The 16,098-nt window shown below is 37.6% G+C and overlaps 1 protein-coding gene across 1 annotated transcript in view; it reads left to right on the top strand.

The window, feature by feature from the left end:
• The window catches only part of LOC106514444 (kelch-like protein 10), a 52,046-nt gene that overhangs the window by 7,933 nt on the left and 28,015 nt on the right, over positions 1–16,098 (top strand). The gene's annotated exons all lie outside the window — the stretch shown is intronic.

The raw sequence follows: 16,098 nt of genomic DNA, 5'->3' as shown, positions 1-16,098 counted from the left end.
GTGTGTGTGTGTGTGTGTGTGTGTGTGTGTGTGTGTGTGTGTGTGTTCAGGAGCTAAATCGCTTGTCTACAACAGATTAACATTTGGAGTCAAAACAACTGAAGATGCTGCCACAGCATATTGATGTTACAGTTGGTGTATGCATCACTGAGGCTGAAAGGTATGGAGTTAAATAAAACACTGAAAAACGAAACATTGAAAATATTTTGGCACTGTAACTTTAAAATGCCAAAATATTTTCAATGTATTTTCAAGCAAAATAATGGAGGAATGATGACATTAGTTCTTTGTCTGTTAGCAAAATATCTCTTGAACTACTAAACACATTTTGAAACTTTCCAAAATTAATTATTTAATGTACCTCCATAACTGGTTATTGTTTGAAGTCAAACCAAGTTAATATGGCTGCCACAGCTAATCACGTTGGTCAACACAAAAACGGCTTAACTCGGATAATTGAACAGGTTTTGAGTTAAAATTTAATGTGATAGTAGCTGAGAGCTCTCAACACATACATCTTGTGATATCACACAAATGTTAGAGGAAAGTTAGACCTTTAATTCATCAAGCATTTTGTATTCAAATGTAAAGCTAAAACAAACATAAAGAAATTGGTTTTCTGCAGTCTTGGGTCAGAAAGATAATGATCCAGTTGGAAAGTTGGAATGTAAATAAGACCACAGAGTTATTAACTACACTTTGTGGGGTTAAGCAACTAAACTGTGAAACATTTAATAGTACGCTCAGTGTTTTATAGGGATTTTTATTGCCCATCTGCCATGGGCACAGCTGCAAGTGCCTTTATTTACTGATATGCATGAGACTCCTATAGAAGTCCAATTAAAGTGCTCAGTTCATATAATTGAATATTTGCTTCTCTTTCATATTTAATCAGCATAAAAATCAGATACAGCATTTTTAATGTGCATGCAGCTACAGCCTAAGAATATTTAAACATTGTCTTTTATACAGTCTGAGGGGGAAAAACTGCCAAAACACCAGTTGATGAATGTTCTTCCATATTTTCTTAAAACCCTTTTTGTCCACTAATCTTGTCACAGTTAATGATGTTTAACTTGAATGTGTGACTTATGACTAATAGGCGTGTCAATTAAAAAGACAACGTGCATACGGAGCGTTCTGTATTTTCATGTGGCGTCATTAATCAAGACCAAGGTCATGGAATTTGGAGAAACAGAAAGGCTCAGAGGACTAACGGTCAAAGCCCCAAAAAATGATAAATCTGTGCAATAAAGTAGGTTTAACTTTGCTTTTCTTCATATATGGTTCGTTTTAAATCTTACATCATCTATGATGTATAAATTATGCAATTAATGTGAAACAAATTGAAGAAATGCCAATCACTTGTTATGGAAAAGCAAAGAAAAAACAACTTTGTGCCAATTTCTTTAGCCAGAACTTTCTTTAAATATTTTACTTTTTTTAATTATGCTCTATTTGAGGAACATAACCCTAATAACAAAAAATATGTACTTGTCGGATCATGTAACAGATTACACTCATGTTGCTGGACTAGTGGTGGTGGGCGCTCAGCTTTTATTTACATTTGGATCACAGATTGGTCCTTTAAGCTCCGCTGATGAACTCATGTGTTACGACATTTAAACAGGCAGGTCCGGACAGCCCTTCATAACTCACAAAGGTTATTCTCAGGCAGCAGCTCTAGTTAAATGTCAGGGCGAGGGGTTTGCTGAAATCGAGTAGATTTGATGCAGCCTGCTGATATTTACAGAACCTGATGTGAAAGATGGAGCAAGATGTTCTCAGTTATTCTTGTTCAGCAGTTTAACTGACGCCAAACACAAACTCATTCAGATGTCAGTCAAGATGAGCTGAAGTGTTTTACCGCAAATCATTAAAATATGCTGCTGTTTTTGAAATGTCTGGGAAACATTTGAATTAAAATAGCCAAATAAGATGTCATCCATCCATTATCTTTTACCCGCTTCTTCCTTTCTGGGTCACGGGGGTCACTGGTGACCAAATCCAGACGTCACTGTGCGAGGAGGGGCGGGGGTCAGGTCACAGGTCCATTACAGGGTAAGCAAATGTGAAATTTTAAAATTAACTGTTTATTTTAGGGTGAAATAAGAGTCAGTTCCTCAAAAAAAAAAATAAAAAGGTGTTTTTTTATTTTATTTTAAGAAAAAAGTAATCACATTTTTTATTGTCACAGTTCAAAATAATGAGGTTTTGAAAACTGACTTTTATTTGCCTGAAAAATAATTAAAAGAGGATCCCAACAATCCACAGACTGAATGGGCACAAATTCTTGCAATTTAAAACCACTATTGTCTCACAAGAAATAACAAATTACTTCAAGAACAAAATATTCACCGGTCAGAAAGGTCACAAAGGAGCCAAAGGTGACCAACTAAAGACCTCACATCCTGAGGTGAGGTGAGGTGAGATGCTGGCCTATACAATATTTGAGTTCACAATCATGGAAATCTTGAACACAACCGTGCGCACGGTTGAGCCCTAAGAATAAAAGTTATTGCTCCTCAAAATAGGTTTTAAAAAAACTGCTGTCAGTCTGAATAATCTGGTAAAATTAAAGAAATTAGAGTAGAACTTGATGGATATATTACCTCTGTGTGCAAGAAGAGAATCATTACATCCCAGCAAAAACAGTGCCTGTAAAAAATAAAATAAAAATGGTAGTATTGTTGGGGCCTGTGCCGCCTGCCACATCCAGGTCAGGATGTTTGAAATACTTCTGGAACAATGATCTCAAATGATCATTTAGTGTACTTGGGAAAACTATGAATATTAGGGAAAGTGAGAGGATGGTATGAGCATGTTTTCTCTGAGTACTCCAGTTTCCTCCCACAGACCAAGAACATGCATGTCAGTGTAATTAGTATCTCTAATTAGTAATTAGTCTCTAAATTGTCCCTAGATGTGAGTAAGAGTGACTAGTCCTTTATTTGTGATGGACTTGCAACTTGTCCCCTCAACACTGTCACATTTTTATCAACAATGGACTGTCATATATTATACTCATAGAATTTGTGTCCCTGCTTGCTGTTGTTTGAACATAGACAGTCATGGTGTTTACTTGGAGGGGTTGAACTTGTATCAGAACTGACAGAGCTGGTCTCACTCCAGTTTTAACTTCCAGTTTCCAGTCAGAGGTCTTTGGGGGATACAAAAACACAAAAATCGTAAAGCTCCTGGTGGGAAATTGTTCACACTTTATTTTTATTCTTTTTTTAATCAATCTTTGTCAAATAAATCCATCATTGCCACCTGTTGGACTGGATTAATAAACACAAGTCAGTTGTTGATTCAGAAATATCAGTTGTATCCAAAGGGCTTTGCAGAAGAGAACACAAAATCTTTAAAAGAGAACAAACTCGAGATTTTGGTCAAAGTCACGACTTCATTCTGATGTATTTGAGTTCATGAGAGGAAACCAAAACCTAAGGTGAAGACGTTTTGTAAAAACAAAAAGTCTTTCATGTTGTTGCATTCACTCTTTCACAGCAACACAGATCCCCACCCCCCAACCCCGCCCCTCACCCCCCACCTTTAAAAAAAAAACTCATCGCCGAGTTCCGTCATTAATCCAGGGAGAACCTGAGGCATGTCTCCACACGAGCTTCACCCTACAACTCAAATGAGGGATTGCAGGAGGGAAAAGGAGGAGAGAACAGAGGAGGGCCAATTTATGTGTTAGCCCAGCAGCAGAAAAGGCAGCCACTTAATTCTGTGGAAGAGCATCATTATATGCACCATTTACCAGATGCCTATTTAACATGCAATAATTAGATCACTCAGGAAAAAAAAAAGAGGCAAGAGAAAAAAAAAACGAAGATGTGGGCTACTTAAATAGGGTCCCTTGCCATAACATTTGCAACCCCCCCACAGGGACACTTGTCAAAACTGCTTGAGAGATTAATTCTTTGGAGTGTTGAGGGGGGAAAATCATATAGGCCGGCTCCTTTTGTCTTCCCTCCCTTTGTTCTTATTCTGCAGTTTAGCACAAAAAGTCAAAAGGGCGTAACCGCTCTAAAAGTTGCCCCCACCCCCCCTTTACATTTATGAAATAATATTTGTTTCCTCAATTTCCCATTTATGTATTTTATTTTGGATTATGTTAATAAACTCCCCACATCTCAGAGGGAAAATCCGTTTTATTGCTTTTACAAGTTACTCTCTCCTCTTCGTCACAGGCGGGGCTGCTCGGCCCATTGTCTCAGCCAGGGAGCAGATAATAAGCTGAGGGCTGAGCCGAGGTAGATCCACTTTTTCTTGTGCGATGAGCCAAAGCCGGAGCTCTCCGTCAGGCCTGAGAAACAGATGGTAAATCAGCTGCTCTTACCGCTGCTGCTGTGGGGAACTTTAATGGAGTAATTGTTGGAAGAGCTGAACTGTAATAGATCATCATCAACTTTCAGTCGCCGCACTTAGAGGACTTTTTCTTCGCAGTTTAGCTAAGAGTAGCTGGTTATTGTGTGTGTTTGTTAGCAAAATATCTCATGAACCATCAGACTGGCTTTAGTGAAATTCTCAGAAGGTAATGATCAGGTGTATGTTTACAACGTTTTATTGTTTGGAGTCATCCTGATTAAAGTTGGCAGCCACAGGTAATGGACATTAGCGAACATGAAACTGGCTCTAACTCAGTCAGTTTTACAGATTTCGAGCAAAAATTTGGCACGGTAGTAGCTGAGAGTCATCATTATCACCAACATAGAGTGCTAGCAAATTACACAAGATCTTTTTTTAACATTTTGCTATTCAAAATGTCACACAATATGCAGTTTTTAAAAAATGGTATACTATACTATTTTTATAATATATTTTTGACAATTAAACGACAAAGCTAAACATTCTAGGACTCCTCTGTTGCTGCAATAATAGAAAATTATGCCAGTGTTAATGCTGACATTTTCTTTGTTGTGGTTTTTGTATGTTTAAATTAATTTGGGACAAATTTATTTGTAACAGGCTGATTCTGAATTAAGTTGTAAAAGCAGCTCTGAATTATTGTTTTAGTTGAGTTTTCTACTTGAATACATTATAAGTTTATATTAACTGGTTTAATATGCAAACTGTAAAATCTATATGAAAGCTGCCAGAGGAAGATCAAACTAAAAACAAGCAAAGCAAATCAAATTTTCCAGAAAACTTTCAGAAAGCATCAAGATAAAAACGAGTCATTTCAAGAGGTTATACTCATTTTGGAAACAAATCCAAAGACAAGTTTCTGAAAACAACATGAATTCAATTCAATTGCTCAAAGATAAAATCAATAAATTCATGCCAAATAACTAAAAACAGATTACTAGCATCGCATACCATACTAATAAAAACATCCCAAAGCTCTGCTCCTTTACATCACAGCATCTCCTTTACATAAAAAATTAAAGGTGTTTTGTGAGGAAAGCTGCTGCATCTATCTAACCTGTCAGTGTCAACCAGAAATGATTTAATGATTTAATAATAGAAAGAGCTTTTATATGACTGTCTCTGGCTACATCTGATTGGCCGGTGGGAGCGTTATGCTTTGCAGATCGAATGAAAATACCTTCAACATGATTTATGGATGCAATTTGGTCTGACAATCTGAGGTTGATATTTACAGTTGTACCAGCATGTGTCTGCGTGTAAAAGTGTCGTAAATACAGACATTAAAATCTGAAGCCACTTGTAATCTGCACAGTTCCTTTGATTTCTATAGGAAACGGATTCACGCTCAGCGGGTTGAGACTCATTTGACATTTCTAAATGTCATACGTTTTAGTCAAAACTGTTGTTTTTTTTCCTACTTTTCTTCTTGTGGTCTCATTCTGTCACTTAATAGAGATCACACTTTGTTCTGTCAAAAGAACAAGGTATAATAATCACATTATGAGTCAAATTATTGTCTGTTTTCAACAGATCTTGAGGTGAGAGATTTACAGAAATGGGAATATCTGCTGATAAACAAATATCCCTCTGTCATGAGCAGCCTGTTTCCCGTCAAAGAATAACACCGCCAACAAGCTGTAGATCACTATTACGCAGTAATGAGAGGCGACTGTTGGTCGTTCTGCAGGTGGTGGAGGAGAACAGAATCCTCCAGGCTACGACTGACACTTCTCACACGATCCATTAAAGTTCAGGGGAGCCTGCTCAGGTCTCAAATCAAAGAGGAGGAAATTGACCGAAATGTCTGTAAGGCAGGGGGGAGCATTCATCATCTGAAGATCAAATGTGTCGTCTCCATACGGCTGTAATATTTTATAATCATGGAGAGGAAGTGGGGGCTTTGGCCATGGCCAAGTCTGGTTTATAATCCGGCAGCTGAAACAACCGGTTGGCGGAACACGGGAGTGATTAACACTTAACCTCTCAGTGAATCCGTCTTTCTGTAAAAGACAGTCTCAATATTCTTTGATAGGCCTCACAGCGGCTTTTAATAATGCGCTGACTTGAAGGGTTTTGCAAATTGAGATCAGTTTTGAGCACGAGATTACTGAATAAAGAGCATATTATGAGGGTATTAAATGGCGAATAACATATTTTACACAAATGTGTCGTAGAGTGTCCCATCACTGAAATGAGTGTGTTTAGCGTCTCTGTGAGGAGATGCTGCCTCTCCCAAAACTCTCCAACAGCCTCAAAGACTCAGAGACAGCTTTTTGTTACGCCACCCCTCCATTGCCCTCCAGTTTCTCACTGATTTACATACAAATTGATCTTGAGGTAAATCAGATGTCACTTTTCTCCGGGTCACAGAGAACATGCTGAGATAATGAAATCAGGGTCCGCTGAGTGCTACACTTGCACAAGCGGCCAGATGGGACTTCTCCTTTAATGCAACGCCTCCGTTTCTGTGTGGGTGCACAAACACGTCGGTGTGAATGGGGACGTGTGTGCGTGCGTTTGCTTATGCAAAGTAATTTAACATCTTCTGTTTATTTGGCCAATAAAAAAGAACGTAAACGTGTGTGCTCATGTGTGATCATTTCTTTGACAGCTCCGTATAGAGTACATGCTTCCCCTGTGACTCTAAAGATTGGTGGGAATTGCTTAGTGAACACATTTCCATAGAAAAATAAAGTTGAATTTCTGCATACCCCCGTGTAAACGTGTAATTTGTAAAAACTAATAATACTAAGTGCATAAAACATGAAAGAAAAGCATTTATTTCACTGAACTGCAACTGTTAGACATAAAATTCTCAGGAAATATGCAAAAAAATTGTTTTTGTGGAAATACAGTAAATTGGCATTTAAGATATTTAAGCACTAAGTAAGAAGAGTTTGATGCAGACTTCGTACAAAATCTTGTTAAACAAACCAGCCTGTGTAGACTGCATACTAGTGATATGCAGATCGATACTTAAACATCAGTACTATCCATCCCAGAACTTATTATTATAGTCTGTAATTATTATTTTACTTTATTTTTTGATTTGTTTAAAACACCATTTTCACGTAGTTTGTATGATTGTGTGCTCTTTTTTTCCCGTTGTTTTAACTTGACTAAATGACGATGCGATGTCAATTTACTTATGAGTTTAAAATGAGTAAATAAATAAATAACTCTGATGTCTTGTATTCTTTATGAAGCAGTTATTTCAAATACACAACTTTTTTAGATTTAGATTGCCAAAAGCATCAGTATGGGCTCAGTTTCGCCAATTTTACATCAGAATTGGGAAGAAAATTGGTGGTATCAAACATTACTGTTCTTCTATTAAATGCTGTTTAAGTTAATTGCTCCAGGAGCCACAGTTACTGAAAGCCAACAGCTCAGAGGGCAGACGTCCAGCAATTAAATAAATACATTCTTACTCTTTTCTGATAAAAAAAATATTTAAAAATAAATTAGATTATAAATTTAAAAAATAATCTTTTTTTTATGATTCAAAATTTATGTTTATATTATATTAAGTCATTAATGTGGCACGGTGGCTCAGTTGGTAGAACTGATGCCTCTCAGCAAGAAGGTCACCGGTTCAAATCCCAGTCCAGGAACTTTTCTGGGTAGAGTTTGCATGTTCTCTCCGTGCATGCGTGGGTTCTCTCCGGGTCATCCGGCTTCCTCCCACAGACCAAAAAACATGACTGTTAGGTTAATTGATAACTCTAAATTGTCCCTAGGTGTGCGTGAGAGAATGAGTGGTTGCTTGTCTCTCTGTGCGGCCCTGTGATAGACTTGCGACCTGTCCAGGGTGTACCCCACCCATTGCACTGTGACTGCTGGATGTGGGCACCAGTGACCCACGCAACCCTGAAAAGGAAGAAGCGTGTARAGAAAATGGATGGATGGATGGATATAATAAGTCATTGGCAGGCATTGAGTTGTATAACCCAGTATGTGCCAGGATTGCCACTCTGAAATATTTGTCACTCAAGTCTTTAAAAAAAATCATTGGGCCAGACTTAAGTCACCTGCGAGCTGGAAGTGACCCATGGGCTTGAAGGAAATTTGTAAATGATTAACTAAATGATAGAGGCAGTATTGTATTTTTACACTTTTTGATCATTGCAGCCAAAAGTTTAAAACAGAGAATGGGTTGGTGTGTGATGTAAAAGTCACCACCTTCAGGGGTGTAACCATGAACAGCCTGAAGAGGTTATAAGGTTGAATCGTTATGATATGGGTAGAAGTGTTTCCAGAAGTTTAGTTTTGTCTGTTACATCAGCTTGGGACAACTGGGCTGCTGAGAGGTTTTGTTGTGTTTTTTCCTAAAACGAGCTCAAAGCCTTATGCTGAGGCCATGCTGTGCTGTCTGCTGTGCTATGTACCTGAATCAGATGAGAATAAAGTTTTTATAATTTCATGTGTGCAACCCACTCAGCTCTACGATGAAGTACTAGGGTCACACGACATTTTTTTACAATGACAAGAATAAAGTCATAATGAGATTAGTCATAATATTACAGGAAAAATTTGTAATTTTATGAGAAAAAAAGTCATAATCTCACACGACATCCATTTTTCATTCCTGATTTTTTTTTTACTCATTTCCTCATCATTTTTTAACACCTACTCTGGACAGCCATGCGTGTCTCTGTGCTTATGAAGTAGTCAGAGATGACTTATGGCTCACTGTTAGTGTAAAATGCTTTCATTCAAATTATATGATGACTAAATCTGTCAATGCAGCCATTAATTGCAATACGGCTTCAGTTTAGCAAAGAATCATTTGCACAATCATTTCGAAGTCCTGCTACGGATAAATTGATGCTAATGTGCTACAAGATTAAGTATTTCTTTTAACTGGCACTAAAGCACAACTTCACAAGTTGCTCAACATTCCTCATTTTAATGCAGTGGTGAGACCGCTTTTTCGTGTAAAGGTTCTCGTAATATTACGACTTTATTCTTGTAATGTTATGACTTTAATGTTGTATTATAAAGTTTTCATTCTCATTATAAAAAATAATAATAATCTCATTGTGTGGCCCTAATATTCCTTCGTACAGCTCCACTACTCATCCCAGAAATGCATGTTCCTTACAAATGTGACACCATTTAAGAAGGAAACTAACAGGTTTTCCAAACAGTATAAGATTTACTGCCAAGAAGCTTTGTTACAACAAAGAAATAATCTACCAAGCACAAATTTCCTTACTTTTTGAGGTAAGTTTAGTTTTCTGCAGTGCAGGCACTTAAAGTGGCAGCCTCAGATCAGTCATAGAGCAATAAACCAACACTGCATGCGCTCAGCTAAAACGAAACGGACTCTCATGGAACAATTTTACACTTTGTGATTCTGCATTTACCATTTATCACGGCACATTTACGAACATGCAACACATTCAGTTTGGAGAGAAGGGGGCGCAAACCGACTCGTTCAGGTGGGACATTTTTGTCTCCTCATCTTGAAACGAGGGTAAATTAAACTCTGCAGTGTATCACTGTTGTCTCTTGAATTACAGAAAGAAATTCTGTGACATAAATTTCACCGAGGGATGAAATGGCCTTCTTCCAAAACAATATTACCTCATTTGGCGTTTGATGATCGTGACGGAGAAAGCAGCGTTTGGGGGGACTGTTGTTTAAAATCTCTCATGGGTGTTTAATTGGGTTGTGAAGGTGACTGTGAGGGCTATGGAGTGTAATTTATGTGATTTTCTCACTCACCAAACCCTCCAGTTATCCCTCATTTTATTTGGATTGAGGCATTGTTGTTCAGGAGGAGACCTATAGGAGTGAGCCAAATCTTTCTGCTGTTTGGGTTTAGATTAATAGCTTGTAAAGTTCTTTATATCAAACCACTAAATCACACCATGAATGGCTTCCTCTAGGCTTTCCACCCTTTAATGAATAAATGACACACAGTTTGTCTTGAAGATAAAGGGAGCAGTTGGGTTGACAGCGAGACAGACAAGCTGATGAACCGTCACGTTGTGTTAATGTTGTCTGAGGGAAAATTAAAGCAAAAGTGTAATGTGTCGTGTTTTTGTCCAGGGACAGGTTTTTATTATTTAAAGATGATATAGTGTTGATAAAAAGAAGATATTAACAACGTAAAAATTCTTATTTTTAAAGTAACATGTTAATGAGCAGAATCCCATAAGACTTGTTGTCAACAGTGATGCCATAAGAATTATAAAGTATATAGTAGCAGTCATAGCTAATGAATACAAAGCTGTTTAGCTCCTAAATAAGGGCCTATTCCACTCTGGTTGTGTTTGCTATGTGTTTCCCCCAACTGAAAACAATTCTTTGTTCAAACAATGCTAACAAAAATGGTAAACATTCATATTTACATACCTAAATGTATCTTCTTCATTGGGATAAATTATTGTTGCTTTACTGTTTGAAATGTTCATTTTAGCTTTCTTTTAGGTCAGCTCACAATCAGAGTTTATTGACAATAATTGGGCTAAAACAAGCAGAAAAAAAATCAAAAATGGTTTCATTTTATTTCTATAAAAGTAAAACCAAGTAATAGTGGATTTGTGGGAAAACAAGCTGTTAACTGTTCCTCAAAAGCTCTTCAGATGAGTGTTAAATATTCTAGTTTGTGGAGCATTTTTACAAATCTCAGATTTCTCACAAAATCATTGTACAGGAACAATAAATGCAGAAGATGAGGTGAAGTAGCATAGATGGGATCTAAGGTATCGGAGCATAAATAAAATATGCACTCCTGCTCTGAGCAGTTTTTTTTCTATTTTATACCCACAAGGTAACATTTGTCTGGCCCAGTTCTGGCCCACGCAGTGCACTGAACACTCTGACACTCAGCCCAGACACAGCAAAGAATTGCAACCCTTTGGTGGGCCAGGTGTGAGGTGGTCCATGCATGGGCCAGCACCATATTAACCAAACCACAACCGGGCCAGTCTTGGCATAGATATATACCAAAGACAAACATAATGTAGTTCATTTTGTTTGGCCTTGGTAGATGCATGAAAGCAGATATAGATAGTTGTCTAGATGGGAAAAACAAATTAAATGTTTTAGAAATCCCCAAAAGTTGTATTTCTCTCACTAGAAGAGTTTAGTTGAACATATTGTATTTTTATGTATGCTTTTATTATCTGTTTTAAATACTTTGGCTTTTAAGGGGTGAACTGTAAAGGTTAACTGATAATAAATGCATAAAGATAACATTTGAAGAAGTAAAAATAAAGCTTTATTTATGTTAATGTTAAATAGTAAAGCTATAACACAAAGATACATAAAAATTGAGTTTTTGTTTTTATGAAGGCCATATTTCTCATTTCTGTTATTGAATGAGTGGGTATATGTTCCTCTGTTTTCATCAGAGCATGAGAGAGCTCATTATGAAGCAGTAGTTTATTTTTCTCTCTGTGAGAAGTGAGGGCTGGGGTGGGGGGGGGCAGTCTCTGGCCAGTTTCTGCACTATCAGGGAAATAAATCAAACAAACAATAACAAAAATGTCCCGAGACCTCACAGGGACCGCGCCGAACTACTAAGTGTGATAAAGGTGATTCCTTATGAGCTCTGTGCCAATGGCAGAGCAGTCTGGCTGTAATAAATTTAACACAAATTGCTCGCTTTAATTGGGTTCATGATCTGTAGACTGAAGTGTCAGGAGCCTCCAGTAAAAAAAGAATAGTAACAAATGAGACACATAGATTTCCTGGACCACTTAATGCTGTTATAAAGACTGAAAAACATATTGAAGATGTCTGCAGAAAAATCCTGTGTGTCAGCCTTATTGACCAGGAAAGCTTTATAGGCATCACTCTGATCTGTACTGAAGAACGGAAACAGGAAGTGGGACAAAAATAGTCTAAAAATTTGAAACATTTTTTTAAATGCAATCAAGTTTTTTTAAAGCTTTGTATGTAGCTGTGTTTTACTATAAAACCATATTTAATAACATATAAACATGTATGTTAGAGACTGTTAAAGAGTCTTTTTTAGTTATTAGGACCAATTTTCTGTATAAACATTTTTTCTAATTTAATTATTGTTTTATTTTAACAGCAGTGGAAGCTTTTGTCAGTTCTGGTGATTTCTAGGAGCATCTCAAAGTGAGTACAAGTACCTCAGTTTGGGTACTTGCCACCTAGTACCAGCACTAAGTACTTACTGAGTTACAACTTAAACATTATACTTAATAAAAACATCATTTATTTTATGTAGAACAAGGTGGCGCTCTTTCCTAATAGATCTACAGTTTAAATCAGAAGGATTTAAATGTGAAACAAAAGGCTTTAAAAGTATGATATGTCCACTTTAGTGCTCATTTGATAAATAAATAAATAAATAAATAAATAAATAAATAAATAAATAAATAAATAAATAAATAGTTTGGTGTTTTAAGCAAAAAATCTGTGGTGACATCTCAAACAATTCATCTTAGTAGAAAGCATTTTGAATAAGGACAAAAAACTGAAATAAAGATTACCTCTGACCAGACTGGCAAGCAAATAATTTGAAGCAAAGCCAAAAGAGAGGAAGAAGTGATTTGAAAACCATCATAACTCTACGGTAAAACCAAGAAATTGCATCTTTGTAGATGTTGATCAGGTTCACAAATGATGTGCTTATTTGCTGAAAAGGTAAAAGACACACCGAGGTGTTCAAATTTAGCTCGTAAAATAACACCTTTCTGAAAAGGTCAGAGAGGCCACAGTCTGGCAGGGAGTAAGGCACGAAGACACACAACATCTGGGTTCATGCGGGGAACAGCATGCCCTCATACATTCAGATCCAGTGGGACCACAGTGTGGCACAAACCGGGTTTTGGCTGGCAGCACACAGAAGGTCAGCTCAATCGCATGTAAAAAAAAGAATTAACAAGAAAGTACAACGGATGTTCTGTTGCCCTTCTTTCACATCAAATGAGCATTTTAGCAGAACTATCTGGCTAATGGTGAATGTCTCGTCTTGTGTGAGCGTCAGTGGGACTCAACTAGTCCTGTGGCCTGAGGGTTGGCTCAGTGCCAGCAACACACACACACACACACACCTGTACAGAGACAAACACACAGAGTCCACTCTGGACCTCAGGGTGAAGACGGATGTGATACGGAAATCCCTGTCTGTTGATATCTTCCTCTGATAACTGTGTGTGAAGGTCGTTTGTCCCCCCTGCTTTGGCGAGACCTCCCATAAATCACAGCGGAATTGGCATGATGGGTATTCATGGAAGCAGCTCCTGCCTCCAGTCTTTCCCACTCCCCTCATCTCCTCCCTGTCGCCGGCAGCCCGAGGAGGAGAGTGCGATAAATAATGACACATCTGGACAATTTCATCGGTTACAGAATACACTGGGAGCAGACGTACACGGGGCCCCGCCATAAATGAGTCTTTAGTGCTTTATTTTTTGTCAACATTTGGAAATATAGCAACACAATTATGTTGGTTTCAAACCTAAAAGTGGTTAAAAAAACATTTTTGTATTAATTTTTTTATGAAACCTGACAGATTTACAGAACAAGATCAGTGTCAGTACACACATTTAACTCATTTTTAAAAGATTTTACTGATCGATCTGTTCTTTATGAAATTATTATTATTATTATTATTATTATTATTATTATTATTATTATTATTATTATTATTAAAATAAAGTCATTCATATCACGTCAATAACTGTATGGCAAAAATGTAAGGGGGGGTCAGCATATTAAAGATATCCAGATAAATTCTGTACATCGTTTGACAGCAGTTCTATAACATATTTAGTACAATTTCATATATTTCTTCCTACTTCTTGGTAGTTGCCCGGCAACCAGCAGGCACAGCAGACCAGGAAGTAAATGTAAACAAACCACAGACGAGTCATTGGCTGTGTCCAAAACGACAGACCGGGTCCTCCGGAGGACCCAGACTACCCTGTCGAGGTGGGCCGGGTCCTTGGTAGACCGGGAAGACCGGAAAAAAGAGGCTGTGAATTTGGACGGCCTCCCCTCCACCCCTGCGTACATCATGTCACCTAGCAACTGTGACGATGCTAAACAGAAGCAAAAATAGATCAAAATTAGAAAAATATCGGTATATTAGCATTGTTAATATCACAAAACAATAAAATTAACTTAAAGGTAACATTTGAAGAACTAATTGACCCGCTGCAGGTGCATGTTTATTTCGCGTTTTTATGATAAAAATAATATTTAAAAACATGTCTATACAAATGATAAAAGTATTAGAATTGCAACCGCTAAAACTTTTTAATTTTTTTATCGCCATTTTTTTTATTTAAAACGTTTTCTTTTCTCTCACTTCGTCCGCCATTTCTAGCTTAAAAAAATCTCCGGTCGGGCCGCAATGCATTATGGGATATGCTGGGCCGGGAAGGATCCATCGGCTCTGTCCTTCAAATCGAGGAAAAGGAAGGACGTATTTGTCGGCCGCATCGGAGGAGTCTTCGMTTTMGGACGTCCTTCGTTGCGGCGCTGTGACGTATGTGGCCGACGAATTCGGCCTTCAGAGGACCCGGCCTGCCGTTTTGGACACAGCCATTAACATCTACATTATGTTGCATTCTGTTTATATCCAAGCCCCATCGTTCTCTGAGGTAAAGCTAACAAGCTATTTTTCCCCAAAGTTAAAGCAGTTTATCAAATTAAAGGCCCAACGTTTCTTACAATCATCATACCAGAGATTCATTCTGCGCTCCAGTCGCAGCGCAACTCGAATTTGTGAAGCGGGACTGACGTCAGTTGTGAGTTGAAAGTGTCCCAGTTTCCAACCTGTCAGAAGAGAAGCATTTCTATTTCTTGCTCTGATGGAATAATACAACAATAACACTTACAACTACAGCGCTCTACACAGCATTTTTTTACAAACACTAAAAAACATATTGACTTATAAAGTACAATGAATATGCCTGAGTTAATGTGAATTTAACATCACAGAACAGCTAAAAACCATAAAAGTAAAGAAGATAATGATGTGATTGTGATGCTGTAATTCTGAGTGTTTTATGTGCTGCAGAACAGGAACCTGCTGTAAAACAGCAATTATGCTGAGTCAGGCTTGATTTTTAATAATCTTTTCCTGTTAWATAAATAAATCAAATCAAATCAAAGAGTTTTGCTCACTGTTGAAACGAGTAGCAGCCACGTTCAAATGATGATGTCATGTGTGATTGGGTATGGTTGAGTTGCACCGACTTCCCAACTTGAAATTACAGCGTTCCAGTTGATATTTTCGACTTGGAAGTCTGAAACTCTGACCTCAGAGTACAACTGGAACGCACCATTAGACTAAAATCTTCTTGCGTCAAGTTTCTGTTAGATTTGCATGAATATTATTCTAAACTGGTTTTATTCTGACAAATTCCTATAGCTAAAACGTAATTTGGGTTCATAGGATCCAATTTTCAACAGTATAATATTTTTAGTTTTACAAAATCCATTGAAGAACAAAAAATGTGTCGTGAAACATGAATCTTAAATAATGTTTTTGTTTACTTTTGCTCTGTGACGCTGTCATGTTGTTTCATCTGGAGGCACAGTGAAGGCATGAAACCAGGCTGAACCTCAATTACTTTCTCACATTTTTCCTGCAGATCACAATAGCTTTCTTTGTGTTGCTGTGCACGCACCTGTGCACAGCTTAGTGTTTCACTGGGTCCATCCATGCACAACATACACACATATAACCAGCCTGTGTGTGTGTGTGTGTGTGTGTGTGTGTGT

Source organism: Austrofundulus limnaeus, unplaced genomic scaffold, assembly GCF_001266775.1.
Source record: "Austrofundulus limnaeus strain Quisiro unplaced genomic scaffold, Austrofundulus_limnaeus-1.0 Scaffold20, whole genome shotgun sequence".
Classification (NCBI taxonomy): domain Eukaryota; kingdom Metazoa; phylum Chordata; class Actinopteri; order Cyprinodontiformes; family Rivulidae; genus Austrofundulus; species Austrofundulus limnaeus.
The sequence above is the reverse complement of the archived record's forward strand: the minus strand, read 5'-3'. Positions and strand labels throughout refer to the sequence as shown.